This window comes from Ictidomys tridecemlineatus, chromosome 8, assembly GCF_052094955.1.
Source record: "Ictidomys tridecemlineatus isolate mIctTri1 chromosome 8, mIctTri1.hap1, whole genome shotgun sequence".
NCBI lineage: Eukaryota > Metazoa > Chordata > Mammalia > Rodentia > Sciuridae > Ictidomys > Ictidomys tridecemlineatus.
In genome coordinates, this window is record NC_135484.1 from 85368142 (window position 1) to 85385353 (window position 17212).

The 17212-nt window shown below is 36.7% G+C and overlaps 1 pseudogene; it reads left to right on the forward strand.

The window, feature by feature from the left end:
- Positions 1–271: 271 nt before the first annotated feature.
- Positions 272–17212, forward strand: part of LOC101957935 (keratin, type I cytoskeletal 18 pseudogene) — a 49677-nt pseudogene continuing 32736 nt past the window's right edge.

The window sequence follows — 17212 nt, forward strand, 5'->3', positions numbered from 1 at the left end:
TTCTGGAGTGCTGTATCTCTAGTTCTTTTATGGTTCATTCTCATTAATTCACCATCCATTCATTAAATATCTATGAAATACCTTTTAAAAAGCAAATTAAGTAGGATTTGCAAATGTACAACCAGGTAAGAAGCCGTATAAAAATAGCTTAGGCAAAGCAACACTTAATTTTGCAACAGAGACCACTAACTCCACAGGCACTCAGTAGCACTGGAAGGACAGTGAGGAGTGTGAGGGAGGAGAAAGGGATAAGTGCTAGGACCTGGGCTAAATGACCACTTGGGCTTCAGTCCTGTGGGCAGAGGTGTGGATGCAGAGTAGCAGCACAGATGCCCACAGAGCACAGATGAGCAGTGTGGACGGCATGTGGAACACAGGATTGCCAGAAGGTGGACCCCAGGACCCTTCTAACTATGCCACAATGGGCTTTGAATTTGACTTTCCTGGAGATGACGATGAACCAACTGCAACAGACTGAGGAAAACAGAACATAAGGCTCTTGAATGTAGAGTTCTCTCCATGTCTTCCCATCCCCTATTCTAAAGTGTATGCCTAATAATTACCACAGTCCACAAATATAAAAATACCAGATTTTTATCAGCTCATTTGTGAAAAATAAACAACCAAAAGGCACCAGAATGGGGCTGGGGATGTGGCTCAAGTGGTAATGTGCTCGCCTCGCATGCACAGGGTGCTGGGTTCAATCCTCAGCACCACATAAAAATAAAACGAAGATGTTGTGTCCGCCAAAAACTAAAAAATAAATTTAAAAAAAGGCACCAGGAAAGCACCGAAAACTTTCAATATGAAACAATGACCAAAATAAATTAACATCAAAATTAACTTTAAAAAAAGAAATAAATTACCCAGATATTTCTATTATCCTCAGAGAATCAAGAAAATTTGGAATGCACAAAACAAGAATAGGAAACTACAAAAGGAACAATATGTGAAATACATCACTATCAAAAAGACCACTGATGAATTTAAAGATGAAAAAAAGAATAATCTGTGAGACCATGCACCTACAAAACAAAGGTACTAAAGATGTGAAGGAAACAGTCCAGGAGGCTAAGCATTTGATTACTAGAGTAGAGTCTCTAAAGATCAATAACATGTAAAAATAGCTGAGAGAAAGGATCAAATTACCAGTTAAAGGTAAATCTTCAGAGTTAAAAGATTAAAGTCTCCAAATTGAAAGAGTCTACTGAAAATCAAGACAATTAATTAAAGCAGATGACATGGGGATTCCTCAGTTCTGAAATTTTTGAGCCATAAATATGTGGACAAGTTATTAAAACCAGAGAAGAAAAAAATCATGGCATGTTCAAAGAAGAAAGAATGCTATGTGTGAGTATTTTTGGTGACTGTTGTTTTAATTAGCGAGGCCAAGGAACAAAAAGACAGTCAGTATAAATGATAAATAATTGGGTTGGATCCAGAAGATGGAAGCTGATTTGGGTCTGGAAAAATGTAGACTGAGCCCTTACCCCTCCTCCTCTACCCTTACAAAGGTTACCTGCCCTTAGGGAACTGTTCCTCCTAAAAGGTTGTTAATGAATCCGTCATTTAATGATGACAGGAACAGTTAACCTAACTAACCAGGGGCAAGTACCTGGGAGTCAGGCAGATGGCAACAATACACAGCTACTCCTCACCATTTAAAGCAGTGATTTATTTAAGTGCTTTAGTTGGCAAAAATCATGATTCATAAGTTTAAAATATAGTGGAAAACAGGGATTCAGAGAAAAACAGTAAATGTGGCACTTGTTATAAAATTATACAGCATTTTATCACTTTCCTTGTGCACAAGAACAAACATACAGTAAATGTGAAGTCTGAAGGGCAGCAAGTCCCACAACAAGTCACCTTGTCACTTTCATCTGCTGCTATATCACCCTGCCATTGTTCAAAAACAAGCCACCAAGGAAGATTTTCAGAGAAAATCAATTACATTAGTTTATGTAAGGCAGATTATGTTTCTCCTTCAAATTAATCCACCTGAATTACAACTTAATGGTTTAATTTTTGTATTTTTTCATTTTCTTGTGATATTTTCACAAGTCCTTATATCTCCTTCAGCAACTATACTGCCAGAAATTATTAGATATTACAGAAATAGGTTATAGGGCTTCATCAGTGAAAACATGCATAACCCCTATCTTCTGGAGTTTATGAACTAGTAGGATAGAATTAACCTGTACTTAAAACAAACAAACAAAAACAAACAAACAAACAACAACAACAACAAAACACTTGGTCAAAGATTCATGGAGTCCCATCTCTAAACAAAGACTCCTGTGAAAACTTTAATAAGCCACTCTTTAGAAAAAGGAGATAGGTCATCAACAAAAAATTTTAGAATATTTGTGATTTTAGCATATATAAAAGAGATGAAGAAAATTGATGAAGTTGGAGAACATCATGCTTAGTGAAATAAGCCAATCCCAAAGACCCAAGGTGAATGTTTTCTCTGATATGTGGGTGCTAATTCACTGTTGGGGAAAGCCTGGGGAAGAATAGAAGTAGTTTGGATCAGACAGAGGGGAGTGAAGGGTGTACAGGTAGGAGGAATAGTAGAATGAATCAGACATTATTATCCTATGTGCATATCTGATTATATGACCAGTGTAACTGCATCACGTACAACTAGAAGAATGAGAAATTATACTCCATTTATGTATGATGTTTCAAAATGCATTCTACTGTCATGTATAACTAATTTGAACAAACAAAAACAAAGAAAGAGGTAAAGAAGTGGTGTCTGGTGAATTATTTCAGAGGAAATCTCCAGCCAATAATACATAGAAAGGCTTACGTCTAGCTTTATCTACAATGAATTTATGAAGAATTTGGAGCTGAAAAATGCTAGATTCAGTTAAGGGCAAAGTCAGACATGGGACTAAGAGGAGGGGGGATAACAGGATATCTGTTTGGGAACAGTGGATCCCCCCCCCACACACACACACATATACTTTCTAGTGCCACAGTCTGGCTGGGCACAAGATCACGAGCCACTCACAGCTTTGCAGATTCAAACAGCAATTCTTTATTCCAGAACTCACACGGGCCCTCTACAAACACGTTCTGGGGAAATCCATGTTCTTCTCCCAAAATTCACGTACTCCACCAGGCTTTTAATCCCAAATGCTTTCTGAATCCCACCAGAACTCAAGGGGAACTCAAGGATTGGGCGTGCCTGAGGCAGCAGGATACGCCCTATTCCCGGCATGGTACACCTTAAACCTGGAACCGCTCTAAACCCAAGGAGCGGGATACTCCCTAAAACCTGATCAGCCCTGGTCCTTCAGCAAGGTCACCTCTCTTGCAATGTCCTACTTGGCAATGGCCCTCAGCATTCTAGCCTCCGTGAAGCATTCTGGAAAGCAGGTTTTGTTCCCCAGGCAGCAGGGACTTCTCTAAAGAAGTTGAATTCCTAGAGAACAGAATTTAGGTAGGATTTGTGCGTACTGAGCCAGGCAAACAGCTATATAAAAACAGCATAGGCAAAGCAACATTTAATTTTGTAGCAGAGACCACAAACAGCACAAGCACTCAGTATGACAGTGAGGCACATAAGGGTCAAGAAAGGGTAGGACCTGGGGATACAGGACCACTAGGCTCAGTCCTGGGAGCAGAGGTGTGGATACAGAGTAGCAGCACAGACCCCCCAGAGAGCATGACTGAACATATCTCCACAGTATGTGGATCACAGGGTTGCCAGGAGAATCTCAAGACCCCTTCTAATAATGCCACAATCAGTTTGAAGTTGGTTTTCCTGGAAATGACAGTGTTGGTGGACCAAATTGCAAATCACTGAGGGAAGCAGAGCAAAGAAAACAATAATAATATAGGGCTACAAAATATTAAATAATAAAATGGCATTTTTGGTTTATGCTTTTAACAGAAAAGAGTGGTTACACTTATTCTTTATTGTTTCTGATGTTTAGAACTCTCTTCAGTAATCTTGGTCTTGGTTCACTAGAGGAATGAACTGAGAACAAATTCAAGCATGACCTGTGTTTGCTAAGGGTTTTAACTGTGGAGTTTCTGCTAACAACAAGGAAGGTGGTAAAATGCCAGCTCAGGCGCAGATTGAAGGAGCAAATTCTAACAAAGAAATTCAGAAGTTAAACGTTATGGGGCCTGGACTAGGATAAGGCAAGAGAGAAACCTTGGATACAAAATTTAAGAGGGCACCCCCTCCCAGCATCTGCAAATACCACCCTGCTCTTGCAAGACCTCCTGAACTTTTCTGTCTTCAACCTCTCCCTTGCCTTGCCCTCACTCTGACCCTGCTATGTTAAAACGTTTTATGGCATCCACTTATTTCAGGCCATATTCTCCCACCACATCAGCCCATATCTCAAAATAACAGTAAAGGAAGTGGCAAGAAGAAAATAAGACACATGCCTGAACATGAGACCTTAATTCTCAATCTAAAGATATTTTTCCTTACGTGTCTCATTTGGTGATTTTTTAACTTCTTTTTAGTTCTTGGAATCCTGTAACAAAACAGCACATGCCTGTTAGCCATTTTTGGTGGCTTATGTGAGGATGGAGAACATACTTAAGTAAGTTGCACTTGACATGAATTTGGCAGGGAGAGTGAATAGACTGCATGCCAGAATCAAGATTCTAAAAGATCTTGACAGGCTGCAATGATGGGCCAAATGTAATAAGATGAAACTTCCCAGCGATACGTGTCTGTACATTGGTCAAAATTCCAACTAAATAGATGCAGACTGAGAGAGAGGTGTTGAAAGGCAACCTTTGTGAAAGACTTAAAAGTTTCAGTCTGAACAGTTTCAATGAGTCAATTGTGCAGTGCATTCAATCTAAACTAAATACAATTTTAGGCATTTTTAATGGAAATGATTGTTCTCTTCTGTTCAAATGGGTGACTGCCCAGCAAGGGGGAGTGGACAGATTTATTTATTTATTTATTTACTTACTTACTTATTTACTTGCTTGCTTTAAGCCAAACTTATTAGTGACCCCTTATGAATGAGATATGTGAACTTATTTAGGGAAGAAAATGTGCTTCAAGGGAAGCAACATTTTTTTTAATTATAAAAATGGGAATGTTCTGAAAGAAAAATCCCTGTAGGTAGGAGTAGGGGGTCTAGAAATGTAGTGGCAGGCTGGAGAGAAAGGGCAGTGGGAACTTTCTAGCTGGGGAAAGTCTGTGACCATTCAGAACTGCTGTTCAATAATAGACTGCGTTCTCTTCTGAAATATAATTTCACTGAAACTCCCAAATATCCACTACAGGTCAGTTATACATACCCCCTTTGTGTTTAGTAGAAGGCGAGGATATTCTTCTGTAGGGGATAGTGGGGCAACAGCCAAAGGAAGACAACACAAAGAGACCAGGAGTGGAGCTTAGAGCAGGATTTGGAGAAAGAGGTGACAAATGCCTTCTGAAATCAATCACTGCTATCACCTGATGAATTCCTAGAAAAATCAGCAAGGTGCTAGATTTTCTTTGGCATTAGAATTATATGAACAAAATAAATAGGGATCCTGAAAAGTTGGCAACTCAGGAAAAATGGGTCACAATTCTATGTTTGGAGTCTTTCCTGGTAGAGTGAGTTTTTCTTATGGGACTGTGTTCTTCTTACTTGTATCCCATAGTCCAGTGCCATGGATGTGGACATAGCAATACTTGTTGAGTAAATTAATAGAATTATAGCTTTGATATGCCAAGGATGGCACCCTAAAACCAGAGATTAATGAGATAGTGTCTCTTCTTTGGAATCTTGTAATCTTATGGGAAGTCATTCCTGCAAGGAATTATTGAGGTGTTTTTCTTGGCATTTGGGCTACATGAAGAAAAAGGCAGACCAAAATCTATTTTCTCCTGGAATTTATCCTCTGGCTGAAATACTCCAATAAAATAAATTAATAATTAAGAAAAAATGTTCAACAGTGCTGATCACTATGCAAAGAACAAAAAGAATGTGGAGTGGCAGAGAAGCCTATAGACTGGGTGGTCAAGGAGCCTTTCTGCTAAGATGATATTTATGGAAGAAAGGGAGGAGCTGGTTACACAAAGACCAGGGATGCAGGCAGTCCTCAAAATGAACACCTTATTCCTGAGGGCTAAGAGGCTAGCTTCACTTCAGGACCCTGGGGGAAGTAGAAAGGTACTATATGAGGTGGGAGATTTAGAGAGGAGTCAGATAAGCTAGTTTTGTGATCATAGTAAGGAATTAGATTTTATTCTGAGTTGTGCAAAGCTCTCAGAAAGGTTTTAGGCTTGTTTAGAGGATGGGAACAGAAAATAATAATATAGTATGATAAGTGTTCAGATAGAAATAAGAGGCAGTCAGGATTCCGAGAAATGACCTAGTGACAGAGGCTCTGTCAGTGAAGGCTCTTTGGAAAATGTGCTGCCTTTTAATTAGGCTGACAGGTAATTAGGTGAATAAAGAGAAAGCAAATGAAGCCTGAAGTGTGCTCCAGTCTGGAAGCTGGATGAAGCGTGACTTCATCATGGAACTGCATGGGGCTTGGCAGTAATGAGAGGGAATGAGAAGAGATGAAGCTAGAAAGGTGAGGAGTATTGGGATTGCATGGGATTATGCAAAGACCAAAATCTATTTTGGTCTACCTTGCAAAGAAGTTTACTTTTTTTTTTTTTTTTGCCCAAAGGCAAGATGAAAAAACAACACAGAATTTCAACCAGAAGTTTTCATGGCACAACTGACAGTTTGTCATTGCATTATCATGGTGACAGATTGGAGAAGGCGAAAATATCTCTAATTTGATCCAGGGCACCAAATATGATTTGAAATCTAGAGAAGAGATAATGGTGGCCTGAACCATTATAAGTGGGCGAGGAGAGAAAGAAATGTAGGGATCTGATAAATAGTAAGGAAGTTAAAAATGATCTTGTTGTGTGCTTGGCTGCTAGGTAAATGGTGATTCAGTTCACTGAGAGGGATTTAAAAAAAAATAGCACCACACTATTTGGAGAGTTTCCAGGAGGACAGAATTTGGCGATGGATTCGGTTTTGTACTCATTTTGAGACACCCAAGGTACTCAAATGTATATGCATCTATTAGGCAGTGGGCTCTTCAGGTCTGAGCTTGGGAGTGGGGCCTTCCTGCTATAAAGACTTGATTCCAGCACGTGGGTGATGATAAAGACTTTGAAGAGATGACTTAGGAAATGTGAGCAATGGGGGACCGGATAAGACATGAGATCAGAACCCAGAAGAACATGGATATTTTAGGGGCTGTCAGAAGGAAAAGAGTCTATGAATACCACTGAGAAGGAATTTCTGGAGGAGGGCAAGGAACTGGTCATAGAGTCAAGTGAGATAAAATTTATGGAGGCAGAGGCCAAGAGTATATCAGACTGCAGAGACCTCAACTAAGGATTAAGAATACGAAAGTTAACATAGAGATGATAACAATTGCTAAGGCAGTTTCACTGAGGTGGTAGGGAGTGCTCACCACACAAAGTTTCAATAAAGGAGACTCATCCAAGGAGGACACATGGGAATGTCCTCCCTATGACGTGGTATACTCAGATACCATTATTTGCTAAGGTTTGGGCAAAATAAAAATCCAAATCTGAGAATGTTTTCTAAGATTTAAAAATATATATAGTAATTTAAAAAATAATGGGGTTGTAGTAACTATTGCCATTTCACATCAAGATGAACAGATGTGAGAGTGAAGATGATATAGGGAAAGAACTATATTCTTAAAGAAATGTGATATTTGATTGCCAATGCAATAAAATACTCACGTATTTTTTTAAAAAAAAAACTTAAAATATGGAGAAAACTTCAAAAAAACAGAACAAAGATTTCCCTCCCCTGAATTTGAGAGTGAGATGATGATCAGCCCATCAATCTCAATACTTTAATAAGTATTTTAATACGTATTTTTATAAACAAAGACATTACCTACATAACCACAAACTGTCAACATCATGAAATTAACACAAATATATTACTCCCATAACTCACAAACCTCATTTATATTATATTAATTATTCAAACAATGTCCTTTTTGGACAAAAATACCCAGTTCAGAATGAAATGTTGCATTTAGTCACCATGGCTTGTCTCTTTGTTCTCCTTCCATTTGGAACAGATCTTCCATCTTTCCTTGGCTTCATGACCTTAATCTTGCTGAAGATAAAGATCAGTTTTCACTCTGTAGAATATCCCTCAATGTGAGTTTGTCTTGCGTTTCTCCATAATGTATTTTATTTCTCGTGGGAATACCATAGAAGTGATATTGCCTTTATTTCTTTGCATTTAATCAGCTAGCACATGATTTGATTTGTTCTGTAACTGTTGATGTCAATGTTTGTCACTTGTTCAAGGTAGTGTTTGCCAGGATTCTCCATTGGAAAGTTACTGTTTTTCCTACTGTAATCAATTCATATTTAGTGGGAACGTACTTTGAGATTATGTAAATATCTCATCTCCCATCAACTTCTTAATTGATTAATGAACTTAGTATGGGCTTGTGGTTCTTATTACATTTGATGTTACAATCTGTTACTCTTATTAATTGCTTTGATGTTCACGTTGTCCTGGATTTGGCCAGTGGGTGTTTCTTGGAGCTGGTTCCTGTGTCCTTTTGACATGTCCTCATCGTTCCTCAAGCAGTTTTTATGGCATAATAAAATGTTTCAGGCTCATCTGGTACTTTCTCTGCCCAGCCATGGATTAAGCCATTTCTCTAATTCCTTTTAAGGTAGAACAGTATTTAGTTACCAAGATCTGGGTGCTAGGCATTTGAAACATGAACACAAGATCACTCACATTGTTATACTGAATTTTACGTGTCAATTTGAATATAACAGGGCTTTCTCATCTGTTTTTTCAGAGATTATTCCGGGAATTTCTGTGAGGGTATTTCTGGTTATGAGTAGACTTCACATTGGTGGACAGAGTAAAGCATTTTGCCATCTTGAATGCAGGTGGGTCTTATCCAATCAGTTTGTCAACCCGAGTAGAACAACTATTCTTACTCTTCCATAAAGATGGGATAATCTGATCCTCTCCTATGTTTTTTTTTTTTTTTGAGCTGGGTTAATTCTGCGTTCAGAGTGTAACTGAAACATCAGCTGTACTTGGGTTCTTAGCCTCTGGTCTTTGCACTAAAAACACATCAGCTCTCCTGGGTTTCCACCTTGCTGACTGCAGATTGTGGGATTTGTCAATCTCCATAATCTCATAATCTAATTCCTTATGATAAACTTTCTTGGTTTTGTTTCTGTGGAGCACTCTGATAAAAACACATATACTTCTACATTTGTTTCTATGTATAAATATATGGAAAAACAAAAGTTCACATTTATATCTCTGCTGTTATCTCAGGATTCATCCTAGTTTTCTCTTTCCCTATTTGTACCTCCCCTCTCTGACCATGACAAACCCGTTTCCTGTCAATCATAGCACATTTTCTTATTTGGTCAGCAAACATATAACCAATCCTACTGTTGGTCGCATTGCATGGATGCCTTCCATATTCCATTCAGGCTCTGATGCCCCTTTCCAGGCCCTTGTCCCTGCTGTCCCCTGAGCAGTCCCCTACATCCTTGTGGCTGCCATCCCCCCATGTCGCTTCCAATTTAGACACCTGTATTCTGTGTTGGGCAGTACCAGTGAAGATTTATGCCCCTTTCCCCATGTGGATATGCTGCTCATCCTACTTGTTCTCCCCACCCCATGTGGGGTTGTCTTCCTCACTTGGTTTTTTTTTAGTACATCAAACAAAATGGAAAATTTGCAATAAATAGTTTTGACATTTCCTGGTTTAAACAATCCTCCAATTCATCAAATGCTTTTAGAAAAATACCCATATGAATATGGATATTTCATAACTTCCTTCCTCTGCACCATTCTCAAGATTTCGGTTTTAGTGGAACTACTAAATGTGGGAAGGATATTCATGGCCATGAAACATGTCAAGAGGACCCCGAGTTCTACTTGAGAAGCGGCATTCCATGTCCCACTTATACAAGTTGGGCCTTCAAATATAGGCTTCATGGCAGCTGTGCTACTATACTTAGCAGAGGGTAGGGATAGAAATTTAATTTTGACAAATTTCTCAACACAGCTTAAATCTTATTTTGAAAAATGAATTATTTAAAAACAAAACACTTATTTATATAAGCGTGCTCTTCAAAATCTCAATTTAAAATATTCACAACTTTAGTTGTGAAGGCATATATCATGATAAATATCCTCATTTCTGGTATAGTTCCTGTAACAGATTTTTTTTTAAAGAGATGAATGTTTCTATAGCAAAACATTGGCAATATCTCTCCATTTTTCTGAATCCCTCTGAAATTTTTTTTGCTCTTTCATTTTGAAAAACAATGAACAGGCTCTCCTTTATGGGGCACTGAATTGCTGACATATGAAGTGTAATATTTATTACTTTTCATGAGGCAACATAAAATTTGGCAGATATATGCTCACTAAACTGATTTTGAAATGTTGCAAATTTCTTTGCCAAATGCTGTGGCTATGGGAGAGCTATCTGTAATTTATTCACAGTTATAGAATTATCCAGAAATAGGAAAGAAAGGAAACAATATTATGGAATGATTCCTTATGTGTATATATTGAATTGATTTTTACCATTCACTTGAAGAAAATTGGCCCTTTCTTATATTTTATGCAGTTTTTTGAAAGATAAACAAATAAACAAACATAAAAGAAACCACACCTAGTGGAAACAGCACTCTCAGACCGCTGTAACTCTTTTACAATATGAAATGGGAGTTCAACACTTAGACTCAACACAGAAGATTGAAAATGGGAACTGTCCAGTCAGTGATTACAAATCTTTCTTCAGAGTCACTCAGCCTACTTCCAATGATTTCAATTTCTGTGAGATATGTCAGAACCAATCATAACAAGTCATTTGTTATTATTAAAATATGGTGATGAGATTGGTAGTGAGAATAGCCCTAAAATTAGCAAAATTGCTTATTTGCTTTTCAAGTATACTTAATTATTTACAGAAACTGTATGACTTAAAACCTTTATACATATCAAATATGGTACAAAGTACTAAAGTAGTGTTTCCCCAAATAAGTTTTAACGGATTTCAGCTAGTATTTTAGAAATAAAATAACTGTGGGAAAATGCCAGAAGACATCAATAAAGTAAGGGTAAAGACTGATTTTTGTAAAATGTTTACCTCCACTATGTATGATTGAATGGTGAAGGTTTATGACATGAAATGTATTTTGTTATTGGTCCTGTAAAACAATACTTGAAAGTGATTTTGTTTGCAAAGTCCCATAGTGAGTTTTTACATTTACCTACTTGTTTTCTCACTCAAGTTTTAATTGTTTGTGTGTATGTATATGTCTGCATTTCTTCTAAACTTGCTGAAACATGCAACACATACTAAGTACTACTCAAAATTTGCATTATTTTTATTGATGCTGTATAAATATAAATAATAGTGGGACTCATTATATCACTACCTATTTTTAAGTTTTACAATTATCAGCACAAATTGAATGCTTGTTGAATACTTATTGCATGCCATGCTCTGTGGTAATTCCTAGAGGACAAAAAGATAGTACATGCAGGAAGGCTTGGTTGAGAATGTAGTATGAACAAATATTGACAGGAAGCTGATCTGAGGGTTCCTAAAGGTATATAAATGGACAAAGTACAATGGCAGGAATATATGTGGGTTTGATGCTGAAAATCCTATGCTGAGAAATGAAATTAGTATCAACTTTTGAAAGTGAAGAGTCATAGTAGAGGAAGAACAAGAGCAGATGCATAGATATGAACATGTTATCTAACTGCAGAGTAAGGACTTATTTATAAGTAGATTCCAGGGGAGAATGGTGGTGGTGGTGCCATATAACTGAAAGGTCAAAGAGCACATTTCTAAGGATCTTAACCCTTACTTCATCATTTTTACACCATTTACGTTTCTAAGGATACTGTTTTATCCAAAAGTGACATAATTAGACCAGTCTTCCTAACAGATGGTTTAGATGGGAAGGATGTATTGGCAAGGGAAGCCTGATTAGAGAAAAGGAATCCAATGGGAACTTGGTGAACCAGAACTCAGGAGGTGTTAACTTAGTCTTTATATGTGAAGGCAGGAAAAAGGGATGGATTGGAGAGAGGTTTACCAGGCAGAGCAATAAAACTTGTGACTGGATAGTAAGAGCTGGGGGAGATGGAGCAGGCACTGAGTGAAGCAATGAGTTGTCTGGCTAAAGGAGGTCCATCTTTGTAACCTTGACTGAAATATTGAACACTGAAAGTAAGGGTTTCAGATCTGGGGAGGTCTGATGATTAACTTGGTTTCAGATATGTGGATTTGAATTGTTGGAGGATGATGCCTTGGTGATATTTAATGGGAATTTGGATAGAATTAAGCTCTCAGAGATGTTTGTTAACTGAAGGCAAAAGGCCCAAAGGTTGTATCATGATTTGGGGACCATTGCTTTGGAATAAGAGACATTGGCCCATGATGAGACAGGGAAAGCCGAAACTGAAGGAGATAGGAAGGAAAATCAGAGACAGGAAGGGAGGAGAGGTTTTCAAAAAATATAATTGTTCCAACCTCATTTCAGCCTAAATTAGAATTTTAAATTCAGGACATTGCATTTACTTAAGGAAAAATATCCACGTAGGATGTTAAGTCAAATCCGCTAAATTTGCCAGCTTTTAGTGTACTCCAGATCAGGTTAGGATGACAAATTTAGAAATAAACTATGATATGATTGAGAAAATTTTAAAGCACATGGGCACCCTGATTTGTTATGTTAAAAAAAAAAATCTGAAGTGTCTATGGGTTCATTCAAGGGTAAAGAGACTTGAATTTACAAGATGGGAAATTCAGGCTACCCTCCAAAAGGCATTTGGAATAAGCAAAAGGCTCTAGGGCATGGGCATCATGTTCCTAGAGGTATTTACATATCACAGTAAACAAGGAACACGGCTGTCAAAGCATGGCAGTCTTTCTTGAGTCTTGTTAGGAAGACTGACACAGGTTGTGAGATCTTTCAGAAAGCACACTAAGGCAAAAAAACAAACAAAAACCAACCTTTCTGGAACTCAACAACTCTTAAAATTTTGTTAGTGCCAATATGTCTTCTTAATTTTGTTTTTGCCTCCCTCTCCAGTCATGAAGCCTCTCCACTCCAACAGTGCCTACTGAGGACAAGCCACCACCATCATCTTTTCTTACTGGGACCACTCTGTTGGCTTTCTACACATTCCCATATCATTTTTACACCATCTTCACAGCTGTTCTTTACACATAAAACAGTGTGACTTTTCAAATGCACATCTGATATGTCACCCTTTATTTGAAGATATTTTAAGATAAATTTTAGGATGAAGTTTAGGATAAAGACTAAAATCTTTGCAATCTAAATACCTGCATGACCTGGCCCCATCAAAACTCCTTCTTCTTGCTCTGTGCTATAGGTGTGCTGTTATCAGAGTCTTTCTTATTCCTTTTCTTATTCTTAGCTCAAAGGCAACTTCCCTAGGTCTCCAGAGTGTACTGAATATACCAGGAGTACTGAAAATTTTCTTTAAAAATCAATTACAGTTTGTACTGATGAATGCAATAGTGGATTCATTCATGTAATAGTAGGATTGTTTTTCTCATTAGAGTATCATGTGGCTGTGGGTCACTTATCTTGTCCATCATTGTATCTCTGCACTTCACACTGTGTTGGGATGTGGAGAGACTCAATGACACTTGGAATCAATGAAGAGCCTGTGAAGGAATTAGCTGAGTCAAAGTGCAGTTTCATCTACTTGGATGAGCAGAGAGTTCTTTATAGAATAGCCCCAAATTAATCTATTTCATAGAGATATGCTGATGTGAATGATATCTTCCTGGCTGCACTATTTTTTGTAGAAAAAGGTGACAATGTATTGACAAAAATATGTTCATTAGGAAACTTTAGCATTAAAATGATCTCTATAGTTCTTTTTGTTCACAAAAATTAGTACTTATATGATATTAAATATGATAATACTTTAATGCAATATTTGGAGTGTTTGTACCTAGTAACGTGCTTCATTTACTTTCACTCATATTTGTAAATGAATCCTTGGTTTTCCTATGTTATTATCTTTAATAGAAGAAATTAAATGTTAACATCATATACTTATTTCTATGGAAGGAAGGGAGGAGTTTAATGACTTTGCTTACATAAATGCAATTACAAATTACCCAAATATTAGCTTTTGTCTAAACTTGAATAAAATAAAATTTTAATTCTGAATTCAAGTTGTAAATATTTGTGCACTGTATGAAGAACTCATTTAAGGAGTGTTAACACTAAATTTAGTATAGTCAATCATTTTACCAATGATACATTGTATTTGAGGATGGCTTATTAGATCTATAATGTTATACTTCCATCTCTGACATTTTAGATATCCTTGATAGCGGGATCTAGATGAGATGAGATTGTGTGAAATGATCTGATGGTATAGGGTTCCAACAATGTCAATTAGTGAATCCTATAGTTTCTTTTCCTGGCAAAGGGCTTTAGTTTACAGTTCCATTTCCACCATTCTCTTCTCTTTACTCTGAATGGGCTTCCATCTTCAGCTTTAGGTATGGAATATGTGGTTAAGGCTAACAGTGTGTCAATTCTTGTGTTTTCCAGGTCACAGTAATTGATTGGGTAGGTTACACAAGCAGAGCCAATCAAACACAATAGAGTGCTCAGCTGGGAATACTAGAGTCAGTACTCTTCGGTTAGACTTGACGTTAGAAGAATGTGAGGCTACAGATGCTATAGGCATCTTGCTTCCAAGAAAAAAAAATGCACAGGAAGTATGAACCAGAGGGAGGGTCTTGGAGATGTCTACTGACCTTTGTACCATGCCACTTCTGAAACTGTCCCCATTCCTTGGATTTTTTTAGTTATATGAACCAGTGAATTCCTTTTTATTTATTTATTTTTGAGGGATTCCCTTTGAGCAGATTCTCTGTCACATGTAATCCAAAGTTCTAATGGAAGTTCTTTCAAGAGTTCCTAGGAGGAGCTGAATCCATACTATGAAAATATCCACCAATTAAGGAGACCTCTTTTATTTGTAAGTTGTCCCTTCCATGTGCTCAGTGGAAGATCTCTATAATTTTTTAAGAATAAATTCTTTGGGAATAATTTTTCTAAGAAACAAAGTTTTTATCACTTCAGAAGAGTTACTGGACTGTACAACATGAGTCAATTTTAATTAGAGAATTCTCTGTCCAAGTGCATTCAATTAAACCAAATAAAATTATTTTGCTCATATTAGCTTTGTATGGTACAATTTGAAATAATATTTAGACAAATTCTAAATTGCAATGCCATGAATCTGCATGGTTGCTATAAAGAAGTCAAAACTAATACTCAAGTACCTCAAATGCCAAAGACAACCAGAAATGGTTTGATGTTTGCTTGTCTATACTCTTCCAGAAAGTGTAAGTGAAGCATTGCTAGTCTTGGTGTGCATTATGCCTACTCAAATCTATGATGAGTAAATCAAGGTTATATTTTTTAAAGTACAAGCAAAATCTGAATGTGTAATAAGATACATCTTCTTGCTTCAGGAGAGAAAGACAAATTTAATCCAGTAGATAAAAGAGTACAAATAAATTTAATCTAGATAGATATCTGATAGCTAAAGGGGTCTGGTTGCAATGCAGAGGTAATATGGAAGCATTGAGAGGAAAAAAGAGATGGATTTCAATTGTTCTTTCAGAATAAGAAATAATTACTGTCTGGGAATAGCCTGTTCAGAAGGAAATTACATTTTTCTGAATACATGAATTCCTCTAGAGGAATTACCACTGAGATTAAAAATTAGTCTCCTATAGTGTGTCTGACCTTATGGATATCTGCTATATAATAGTAAACAGGGTTTGCCAAGACTCCAAAGGCTTCTACAGAGGCCACACTTATTCTCCAAACAGCCAAGAGGCAAAAGCTAATTCTCATTAGCCTGTCTTTGCATTGCAACATTTTGTTTCCATATGGTAATAGGAAAGTTTCCACCAAAGGGCAAAAGCAAGAAATAATTGTGTTACAAGCTTGAAAAAATTTGGTGTTCTCAAGTGGTTGTTCTTCTGTATGTACGTGACAGTATCTATATTTTCAGATCTATAAACACAGCAGATACAAAGGATAAACTGTCCTGCACAGAATCTCTTGTATCAACTCACACTACTCTCAGCCTCAGTGAGGTTGCCAGGATCTATTCCAGGAGTTAGTTCTAATCTTACCTTTCCCTGATGCCAAGACACTATTTATGCAAACTCTCTCAAGTATATTATTTATTGACTGACCCATGAGGGGGTATGGAAATAGGAATCTTGTAAATCATCTAATTAAGAATTTTATTAAATCCATCATTTTCCTTGGTATATTTGTTTCACTTTTTTTCAACTTGACTTTCTTCCTTAAGTAACATTAGAAAAAAAAGATGAAACCACACATAGGATATTAGATTCTGATTGTTTTATGAATTTTTTTTAAAAACCCTATTTCAGTGATGAGCATATGTTTTATTTTTCATCCCCTACTTTTAAATATTCAATCAAGCTCACATTTCATGTTTTTCCAGAGTATAAATATTTAGACACCAATATTTTCATTATTAGCAGTAATGAACATACTGTCATTTATATTTTTGTTTTATATATGAAAACACTGTCAGAAGCCAGTTTAGTTATTTTCCATAACAGTTCTCTGAGGAGAGTTAGCAAGAAATCCTTATTCTAAGTCTTAGCCATGTGAGGAATAATTCTTGTTATTTTTATTTTCATTTGAAGAATTCAATTATAAAATTGAGTTGTATGTAGGGGGTGTCATTTTTATGCTATTTTAAAAAGTCTCTTCCACTCAAGGAAATTTTGTTTGAACAAAGAAAAAATAAGTACACTCACATGTATATTCAGGGTTGCTTATAATTACTTTGGTCTGGAAGAAACTGTTTTGAGTAATGAAACAGTCATCAATTTTTTTTAAATGAACTTTAATTTTTTCAAAACCTGAACAATAATCAAGAGGAGATACTTACTACTATTTAACTGTTGCTTCGTCCCTTTTTTCTGATTCATATTTAATCAGCTAGGCTTTTTGATTCTCTTTCTATTATTTATTTAGTGATTTATAAGTAATGTTTACAAAGATGCAACTGAAAGGGACTTTATGTCCTTTCTCCAATGTGAAAAATTC